Source organism: Microtus pennsylvanicus, chromosome 10, assembly GCF_037038515.1.
Source record: "Microtus pennsylvanicus isolate mMicPen1 chromosome 10, mMicPen1.hap1, whole genome shotgun sequence".
NCBI classification, from domain to species: domain Eukaryota; kingdom Metazoa; phylum Chordata; class Mammalia; order Rodentia; family Cricetidae; genus Microtus; species Microtus pennsylvanicus.
This window is the reverse complement of record NC_134588.1, coordinates 27,019,510-27,030,143: the sequence shown is the minus strand read 5'-3', so window position 1 is coordinate 27,030,143 and position 10,634 is coordinate 27,019,510. Positions and strand designations below refer to the sequence as shown.

Sequence of the window (10,634 nt, the reverse complement as noted above, 5' to 3'; positions counted from 1 at the left end):
TCCGCGGCTGCTTGTTCCGGGCCCCTGGATCTGACGAGCCCCCCGCTCCCCCGTCTCCTCAAAATGGATGAATCAAACCAGCCGAAAATGCGCCAAAGCCGTGGTGTAACCAAACGCGCTAGGGTCTGGGCGCTCCGCCCCAGCACGCCCGCTCATTGGCCGCTGCTGCCAGACGAGCCCTAGCCATTCGTCCGTTTGAATCATCACGCCTCCTAGGCCCCGCCCCACTCCCTGATAGGCCCCGCCTCCCCCATGGGGTCCTGTTAGTCAAGATGCGCTGAGAGCACAGACCTGCAAAACAAAAATGGTCGCCGATTGCCCGCCCCCCGGTTCCACGCCAGAGCTGCAGATTCGGCTTGGGTTCTGTCTTGAGCCTCCCAAAGAACCTGATTTATATAGAGTTCAGTGTGGATCAGATGTTCGTGAAATAGATTTAATTGCTCCTAGCGTGATTTTTTGCAAATCAGCTAGTTGCAAGACTCGTGAGATAGGAGCAGATTCGTCACTAAGGGACTACTTCAGAATTGGAGGGAAATTTCTTAGGTTCAAAAATTTGACCTTAATCTTAGGAACCCTGTGCTCTGGCTTCAGCGTCAACTTCCCAGGCCTCAGCCACGCTGCTGGAGTTGAGAGTTATGCTCACAATCAAGGAATAGCTTCGATCCCATTCTTCATTCTCCAGTATGCTCTTTGTGAGCTACTTCATACTCGTTAAAATCCCATTTTCCGACATTACCATTTCAAAGAGAAAGAGGTGGATGGCTAGGAGTGGGAGTGGTGGCGAAATACTTGCTTCCGAATTCTAAGTCCTCCACTTAGCAAGTGAATCGGTTTCCTCTCTACCCCTCAATTTCACGACAGCAGAAAAGGGAACATTACCTTATTATTCAAATAAACAAGGCCCTGTGTTGAATGGCCTTTAGTCTGAGTTTAAGGTTCAGTTTTTAGTAGAAGTAGTTGGGGCTGCTTCAAGACTTTTGAATTATAACTAAGGGCAACTCAGATTATCTAGTTAAAATATATAGGCATTTACTGAACGCCTAAATCTCTCAGGAGGGCGCAGTATCCCTGTAGCAATAACTGGGATTTATGTTATAGATTGGATCATCTGTCCCCCAGCGGCCCATATGACAAAGTGGCCAGTCTGTGGTAGAGTGTTTATGAGGCAGGACATTAGGTGGAAGTCAGGATATCAGTGGTGCTGTTAAAGCTGTCGGGACCACGGCTTGACCACCACTGTCTGTTTCCCTGTGGCCACAATACGATCAGTTTTACTTTGCTGACAGGCTTTGCACCACGATGTTCTACCTCTTAGCAGGTCCAAAGCCACAAGGCCAAGCAGCCCTCGATGGAGACACGTGACACTATAGCAAAATAAATCTGTTCTTATAAACTGGTCTTTCGAGTCACAGTAAAAGAAAACTGACACTTTACTAGAGCAAGCAGGCTGTAGTCCTTGCCACAGGCAATGTTAATAACCAATTGGAAGGTGGGGGTGCGGCACAGTAGAGAACGCTTGCCAGCCCGCAGAAAGTCGTGAGTTCAGTTTTCAGCACAACCTGAAACGGGGCGTGGTGCAGAGGTAGAAGTTCAAGGTCACCCTGACTTACACTGGCGCCTTAAGACAGTTGAGGCTCTGGAGGCTACAAGAACTCCAGAGTCAACAACAAAACCAAGTGAAGATATGGTCCCCAAGCCACAGACCACATCACTATCTGCTTCCTGAAAGTCTCCATAGTAAAACTGGACTTCTCTGAGGGAAGAGAACAACATAATACAAGAAAGAAACATTTTAAAAGTTATCCTTGGGCTGGAGAGATGGCTCAGTGGTTAAGAGCATTACCTGCTCTTCCAAAGGTCCTGAGTTCAATTCCCAGCAACCACATGGTGGCTCACAACCATCTGTAATAAGGTCTGGTGCCCTCTTCTGACCTGTAAACATACACACAGACAGAATATTGTATACATAATAAATATTTTTTTTAAAAAGTTATCCATGACCCTTTCCATTCAACATCATTCCCTCTTCACTTTAAAAAAGGTGTCAAAAAAAAATCTCCAACATAACTGGGAAGTGGTGACACAAGCCTTTAATTCTACCACTCAGAGGCAGAAGCAGGCAGATCTCTGAGTTCAAGGTCAGCCTGGTCTATAGAGTAAATTCTAGGACAGCCAGGGCTAAGCAGGGAAATCCCCAATCCCACCTTGAAAAACAAAACAAAAATCTGTGACATAAAATGTAGCATCTTAGCCTTTTTATTTTTATTTAATTATTAATTATTATTATTATTATTAGTTTTTCAAGGCAGGGTTTCTCTGTGTAGCTTTGGAGCCTGTCCTGGAACTCACTCTAGACCAGGCTGGCCTCGAACTCACAGAGATCTGCCAGCTTCTGCCTCCCAAGTACTGGAATTAAAGGCGTGTGCCACCATCTTAGCCATTTCTAAGTGTACATTCTGTGGCATTAAGTACATTCATGTGTGCAACCATCCCCAAAATCCATCTCCAGAATTCCTTTTTTTATTCATCCCTCCAGTGTGTGTGTGTGTGTGTGTGTGTCACAGCATGAATGTAGAAGCCAGAGGAATATTCTCAGGACCATATTCTCCCCTGCCACTATGTGGGTCCTAGGAATCAAAACAAATGCTTTTACCTGTTGAGGTGAAAACCAGGAGTTCAAAACTAACAGGGAGGAACAGAGTGAAACACCCACCTCAACTCAAGAGGGAGGGCAGTGGAAGATGGCTTAGGAAGTAGATTCTTACTGCCAAGCTTGCTAACCATCTCCAGGACCTACATGGTAGAAGATGTCTTCTGATTTTCTACTATACACTAACTTTTGAAATAAAGACAGTAGGGGGCCTGGAGACATGGCACAAATTGCCCTTCTGAAAGACCCAAGTTAGGGTCCTAGCGCCCACCACCTGCAACTCCCAGAAATCTGATGCCTTCTTCTGGTCTCCATGGGAGTGTGCGTGCATGCACACACACACACACACACACACACACACACACACACACACACACACACACACATAAAAATAAGAGATGGTAAGAGATGGGGTTGGAACTCGGTGGTACAACATGTGCTTAATATACAGCCATGAGTTTATCTCCAGCAATCTGCACATGTACACAGGTGTGTGCATTCACATGTGCACGCACACACGTGGTGCACACGCGCACTCCCACCCACCCACCCAGACAACTAAAGCTGGGCAGAGCTGATCTGGCAGGACTGATGAATTTCCCATGATCCAAAGAAAACCCAACCAATTTCCTTCAAATACTGTGCTGTAATACCTAGGACCTTTTCCTCCTCATCTTCCTCCTCATTCTTCTTTTCTAACTTGGCAAAGAATTGTATTAACCTTTTCTCAAACCTGATTCCCAGGCTTCTTCAGCTTACTACAAAGAATGAACTGTGTATAAACAAGAACTGAAAAGAGCTGCAACATCCAAGGGGGCTTGGATGTAAAAATATTAGAGAGATTTCTGAAAGCAGTCACGTCAAGGACTAGCAGCCCCAGTAACTTCTCCCAGTTTCATCTTTCTCACAGTTGCCTCGGTTCCATTTGCCCCATTCTTAGAAGCCTCATCGAAATTCTCCACATAGCCTGCAACTTCCTCGTCCTCTCCAGTGGCAGCTGATGCTGTGCCATTCCCCAGTTGTTTGGGCAGAGTTTCTGCCAGTCTCCTTGAGCCAGTCAGGCTGTCTGCACAGAGCGGATGTAGGACATTGGGAAGTGTCTCTGCCGAATGGTGGAAGTGTTTTCGGCCTGAACTTCAGGGTGTTAAAATGGATCATTGTTCCTCTTCAATACGAGAGATACTGTTTACACCTAAGAGAACTGGAGTTCTTCGTCATCTGCTGCGGCTATACCATATGAACCACCTTCTTTCTGGAAACAGTTCCCTTTTCACCAATATGCACTTGTACCCACGCTCTGGCGAGTTTTTCCTGGGCCATGATAGCTTCTTTCACTTGGTTGGAGCAGAAAAGGGGCCGTGAGGGTGACTAGGGTTCGTGCTCAGGGGGTCTCTGGCAGAGCAGCTGAGATTAGGGGCACACAAGTGGGGATGCGAGAGGTGGCTGGAGGGGACGCGGGGAGTCCTTGGACCTTTGAAAAATGCCTTACAGTGCCTACTCTGCGCAGGGCATGTCTAGTTCTGTTCTGCTAGTTCTAGTTTTGTTTCTTTTTCTTCTTTTCTACAATGAAGACCGGGTTTGTTACTTAGCCCAGATTGGACTAAAACTCCTGATCCTTCTTCTTACCCCTCCCAGGTGTTGGGATCCCAGGCCTGTGCCACCACATCTGGTTGTTCTTAAAATTTTCTATTTCTAAGAACTGGGCACACATTTGTGATCCCAGCCCTGGGAAGTGGAGGCAGAAAGGCGAGAAGTTCAAGGATACACACATAGTTTGGAGCTAGAGACTCTGTCTCATTAAAATATCCAAATAACTATGTATTTTATTGTGTTTTATGCATATGGGCATTTTGGCTGCATATATGTGTGTGTGTACCATATGTGTGCCTGGTACCTGGGGAGGCCAGAATAAGATACTGGACCCCCCCCCTCCAGGCACTGGAGTTATAGACAGTTATGAACTGTCATGAGGGTGCTGGGAATCAAACCTGGGACCTTTGGACAAAAAGCCAATGCTCTTATCACTGAACCATTTCTCCAGCACCCGCACCCAAAAGCTTAAATCAATGAAATCTTACCTCCAGTCTGCTGACTCTGCCACTCTAAGTGCCTCTCATGGGACCTGGGGCTCTGTAACTTTGGTTTGCCCCTGTAGAGCCCGAGGCTAGGATATAGCACATGGTTAGATGTCGCCATCTTTTCAAGAGCTTTTCCTTTCCTTTCCTTTCCTTTCCTTTCCTTTCCTTTCCTTTCCTTTCCTTTCCTTTCCTTTCTTTTCCTTTCCCTTTCTGATCCTCCTCCTCCTGCTCCCTCTGACACAGGGGCTCAGGTAGCCCAGGTCAGCCTTGAACTTGCTAGGTACCTGAGGGCTACTCTGAACACTTCATCCTCCTGCCTCTGACTTCTGAGTGCTGAGATAAGTGTGTGTCACCATGACTACATTACATAGTCCTGGGCTTTGTTCACAACAGGAAGTACTCTGCCAACTGAGCCACATAGCCAGCCAGCCCTCATGTGTTTGATTCACTCCAGACGTCCATCTTCTTCTTTGCTTTGAAGAATGTTAAGAGCTAAGCTTAGGTTAGCTTATCTGCTGCTAAAACAAGGAAGATGTACAACTTGACATTTAAGCTGAAGGAAAGAAGCCGAAGACCAGTCCTGGCTATTTTACTAGACACCAATAAAATCCATAGAAAAGTTACCATTGTGGTATTGAAGGGTGACAGTTTTATTTATCTAACCCGCTAACAAATACTACGCTGTGAACATTGCTGAGGGCTAACAAAAAGAACACTGAACTTGTAAATGAGAGTACCTGTATTGGGCTACAGAGATGGTTTAGCATTGACGAACACGAGCTGCTCTTCCGGAGGACCTGGCTTCCACCACTTGTAACTCCAATTCCAGGGGAATCCAACACGCTCTTCTGGCCTCCCTGGGTACCTACACACACACACACACACACACACACCCATCCCTGTACATGTAAAACAGTAATACAATAAACCTAAAAAAATAAAAGAAACTATCTGTCTCTGGTAGTATAAAAAAATCTAGGAGTTAACAAGAAAATGAAAGATTTTGTCTTAGGGTTTCTGTTGCTGTGATGAAACTCCCATGACCAAAGAAACTTGGGAGGAAAGGGTTTATTCAGCTTCTGCTTCCACATCACAGTTCACCTTCAAAGGAAGTCAGGGCAGGAACTCAAACGGGATGGGAACCCGGAGGCAGGAACAGATGCAGAGGTCATGGAGGAGTTACTACTGGCTTGCTCCTCATGGCTTGCTCAGCCTGTTTTCTTACAGAACCCATGACCACCAGCTTAGGGGTGACACCACCCACAATGGACTGTGCCCTCCTATGGGTGGATTTTTCTTTGGGTTGCCAGTTCACACATACACACAAAAATGACATGGGGACTAATTGCTAATTATGAAAGCTCACCCTGTAGCTTAGACTTGTTCCACTAGCCCTCTTTTTAAAGTTTTATTTATTTTTTGTATATGATGTTCTATCTGTATGTACACTTGCAGACCAGAAGAGGGCACCAGATCTCATTACAAATGGTTGCAAGCCACCATGTGGGTGCTGGGACTTGAACTCAGGACCTCTGGAAGAGCAGCTCATGTTCTTAACCGCTGAGCCATCTCTCTAATCCCATCCCACTAGCTTTTATAACTTAAATTAACCAATTTATATTTACCTATATTTTGCCTCATGGCTTTTACCTCTCTTTCATCTTATACCTGTTTCCCTCTCTGTGTTCTCTGGCGGCTCTCTCATGCCTAGATTCCTCTGCCTAGCTCTTCCTGCCTAGCTATTGACTGTTTATCTCTCTCCCTCCCTCCCTCCCTCTCTCTCTTTCTCTTTGGGGTTTCTTTGTGTAATAGCCCTAGCTGTCCTGGAACTAGTTCTGTAGACCAGGCTGGCCTCGAACTCACACAGAGATCCCCCTGACTCTATCTCCTGAGTGCTGGGATTAAAGGCGTGCACCACCACTGACAGGTGGCCCTTCCTCTCTTTATTAAACCAATCAGAAGGTGCCTTGGCAGAGACACATCTTCACAGTGTACAAAGATTATCCCACAACACCCTCCCACATCTATCACTCATTGAGAAAATGCGCTAGAGCTCACCAGAACCCAATCTCATGGAGGCATTTTTTTTTCAATTGAAATTCACTGCTCTCAGATGATTTTAGCCCATGTCAAGCTGACATAAAATTAGCCAGCACAGATCTATACAATGAAAGCTTAAAACAATAAAGAAACTGAAGAAGACATCAAGAGATGGAGAGACTTCCCATGCACATGGGTTAGCAGGATTGATGCTGTGAAAATGGCCGTCCCACTAAAGCTATCTAATAACAGATTCAGTGCAGTCCCTCTCAGAGAAACGTTTAATGGTAAAGCTCAGCGCCCTCCGGCACCAGGACTGGCATGGAGTCAAAGCAGCAGGGATGGCTGGGTCTCCCCATGGAGCCTCCAGTGGTGAAGAGCATGAGGAAGGTGATCATCAAACAGAAGAGCCCCGTGGCCTCAGACAGGGCAAACCGGCATAGGAGAGGAGCTGTTGCTTGAGAGACCGGTTCCTGGCATAGCCAATAATCAAGCTACCAAACACCGTTCCAATGCCAGTCCCGGATGCAGTCATACCAACTGTGGCTGACCCAGCACGGATAAACTTGGCAGCTGTGTCAAGGTCCCAGGAAACAACACTGGTCTGGAATCTGGCCACCTGGAGAGAGGCGCTGCTGCAGGAAGGCTGGTGAGATGGGGCCTCTGGCCTACTCAAGAGGGAGGCAGACACAGGCCTGATTAGACCTCTGGTACAGGAGCGGATAAGAAACTGGAGTAACGAGCAGAGCCTTGGTGTCTGCATTTTTCCAGTCTCCCAGCTTTAGCCCTTGGTCTCCATCTCCCCATATCTCATACAATAAAAACATTGCTAGGTGTACCACCATTCCTAAGTTCAAGTCCCAGTACAGAGCCACAGTGGTAATAACAACAACGTACTGGCGCACAACCAGGTGACCAGAGAAATAGAACTGAGGATCCAGATGGAAGCCCAAGCACTTATAGCAACCTGGTATGTTTTGTTCTTTACACCAAGAACCCTGGAGAAAAGACAGCAAATGGTGCTGAGAAAACTGGAGAACTACAATAGAAGAACGGAACCTGATCCTTTCCTCTCACCTCGCACACAAATTAATTCCAAATAGATCTAAGGTCTTAATGTTAGACCTAAAACTTAAAAGAAACCATTTCAAGCACTCTTAAGAACTTTCTGAAGGTGTGGTAAGCACAGCTGAGGGGAACTCTAGGAAGGGCTGGTCACCCTAAGCAGGATTGGCTAAGCAAGGGGCAGTTACACTAATATGTTTCTAATTGGTGGAGGCCATACTCCTTTCATCCTAGGGCATGTCCGGGCAAGTTTGGGTGGGCCTTGGGAGGGCCATGCAGAATTTTCCCGTATTTGATTAGGTGCTAGGGGCTGATCCAGGTATGGCACTGCTGTCTCCCTCATCCATGCTGTCAGAGGCACTGTTGGTTAATTCCCATTGTTCACGACTTCTTGCTTCATTACCTTGGGGGACATAGGGACTTAGACCTAGAGACTTAGGCCATGCAATGGCCTCTCATTGGCAGGCAGATCGCTGTGAGTTCGAGTTCAGCCTGGTCTACAGAGAGAGTTCCAGGACAGTTAGGGCTACACAGAGAAACCCTGTCTCAAAAAACAACAACAATACACACACACACACACACACACACACACACACACACATGCACACACACGCACAAAATAGGCTATAGAATTGAAAGGTTCTCAGAACACAAATGGCTAAGAAATATTTTTTTTAAGTTAACCACCGGGAAAGAGCAAATTAAAACTCCTTTGAGATTTCCTCTTACTTTCCTCAGAGTGACTAAGATTGAGGCAGCAAAAGACAGGCTGGCGAGATGGCTTAAAGGTTAGGAGTGCTTGCTACTTTCACAAAGGAACCAAATTCGCTTCCCAGCACCCACACAGGGTGGCTCCTAACCACCTGAAACTCCAGCTTCAGGAGATCTGGTGCCTTCATCTGGCCTCCTTGGTCACTTCTCCTCATGTATAGGTATTCACACAAGACAGTAGACAGACAGACAGACAGACAGACAAACTGGAAATAAAATAAATCTAAAAACAAGCAAACCCACAACATGCTGGGGAGAATGTGGGGGAAAGAGGGACTCCTCATGCATGCCTGTTAAGAATGCAAATTGGTGCAACCACTGTGGAAATCAGGAAGGTGGATCTTCAGAAAACTGGAACGAGACCTATGCAATGAGTCAACTGCACAACTCCTGGCCGTATCCCCAAAGGACTCCACTTCCTGCTACAGAGACACATGCTCATCCATGTTCATAGCTACTCATAATAGCTATGTGCAACAGTCTCGCTCTCCTATACACAATAGAATCCTATTCAGCTGAAAGAAAAATGAAATTTGCAGGTACGTGAATGAAACCAGACAACATCATAGGAGTGAGGCGACCCGGACTCAGAAATATTCATGTTGCATGTTCTCACTCGTATGTGGGTCTTAGGGATAAATGTTTAGGTTCTTGTGTTTAATCTGCAGTAACCGAAGAATCCATAAAACTAAATAGGAACCATTGGTGGGGAGAGGGAAGAGATATCTTAAGGCAGAAGTAGTAGAACACAGGTGATATTAAGGAAAAATAGAAGTAACGAGAAGGACAATTAGGTGGGGAATGGGATGGCAGAGCAAAGGAAGGTCAGAGCGAGGAATAACAGGATGCTTGAAAGGCCATATGTAAACTATATATATATATATATAATTCATGTATTTTTTTTTATTAAAAAGAGTTTAATTGGAACTTCCATGCTGTTCCCAGAAGCTATGGAGTTGCCAAATAAAAAGCTCAGCGCCAAGTATTCCAAGAGATTCAGGTATCCGAGACCTCCACAACCATACAACCAGAACTCCATGGTCAGGCTGTGTTGCTAGAGACACTGCACTCATTGGTCACAGACAGGGAAAAGTCAAGTCGGTTTCGACCAGGAAGTGTCCGTCCTGATGGCAGCTCTCTTTGTACTGGGAGGTGCTATGTGCGTTGCTGGAGGAAAAACGCCAGCCGTGAATCCTGTGAACTTCAATAATGACATCTTGGCAAGATAAACCCATGGGCGCAATAGTGGCACGATTGTCATATGAGTAAGCGTCCACTCTGATTGGATTGAAGGCCGGCTTCACAAGAGGAAACAGGTGCCTGACACTAAATCCAGCCAAGAACTCACGGCTGGGGAGCTTACAGGCCCCAAGGGTGATCCTGCTCCTTTGTTCTGTAGCGTGCAGGTACTGCCAGACTGCACTTAACTTCGTATCTCTGTACCCACAGATTAGTACAGCTCCCAGAGCTCATCAGAGAAGTCCCTTTGTGTAGCTGACAATGGTTAGCACAGAAACCCAAAGCTGGCCAGGTAATAAATGTCAGTGGACTGATCTACTACAAATGGAATATCTGTATCACCCTCCCCCATGAGGCTCAGGGACCATTGCAGAAGGGGCGGGGAAAGGATTTTAAGAGCTGGAAGCCAGGGACTACCAGAGTGGAACCGAGTTTTCTGGACGCGATGAGCCCGCTGCACACGCCCTCACAGCGGCTACCGGCTCTCGTTGCCGTACAAGGCCTGTACTACATCAAGCCAGCCAACACTCTTAACACTGAGGGGGACGGTGTTTGAGAGCCCCATTCCTAACTGAAAGGCTGTGGATGGTTGATGGCTTCTCTGGAAGGGAAAGCCAGTTGTTTTTTTAAAGGGTGTGGTTTCTGGCAGGCCCATCATTCTTCAGAGGATGGTCCCATATCCAGGATACGGGCAACAACTGTACTCCAGGTTATTAAAAAAATAAAATAAAAGATGACACAATATTTAGTGGGATAGGGAGGTGGGAGTGGATCTGGGAGCAGTTATAAAG

General features: G+C 46.4%; 1 pseudogene; it reads right to left on the bottom strand.

The window, feature by feature from the left end:
• Positions 1-3,510: 3,510 nt before the first annotated feature.
• Positions 3,511-10,408, bottom strand: LOC142859177 (transcription factor BTF3-like; annotated as a pseudogene).
• Positions 10,409-10,634: the final 226 nt, after the last annotated feature.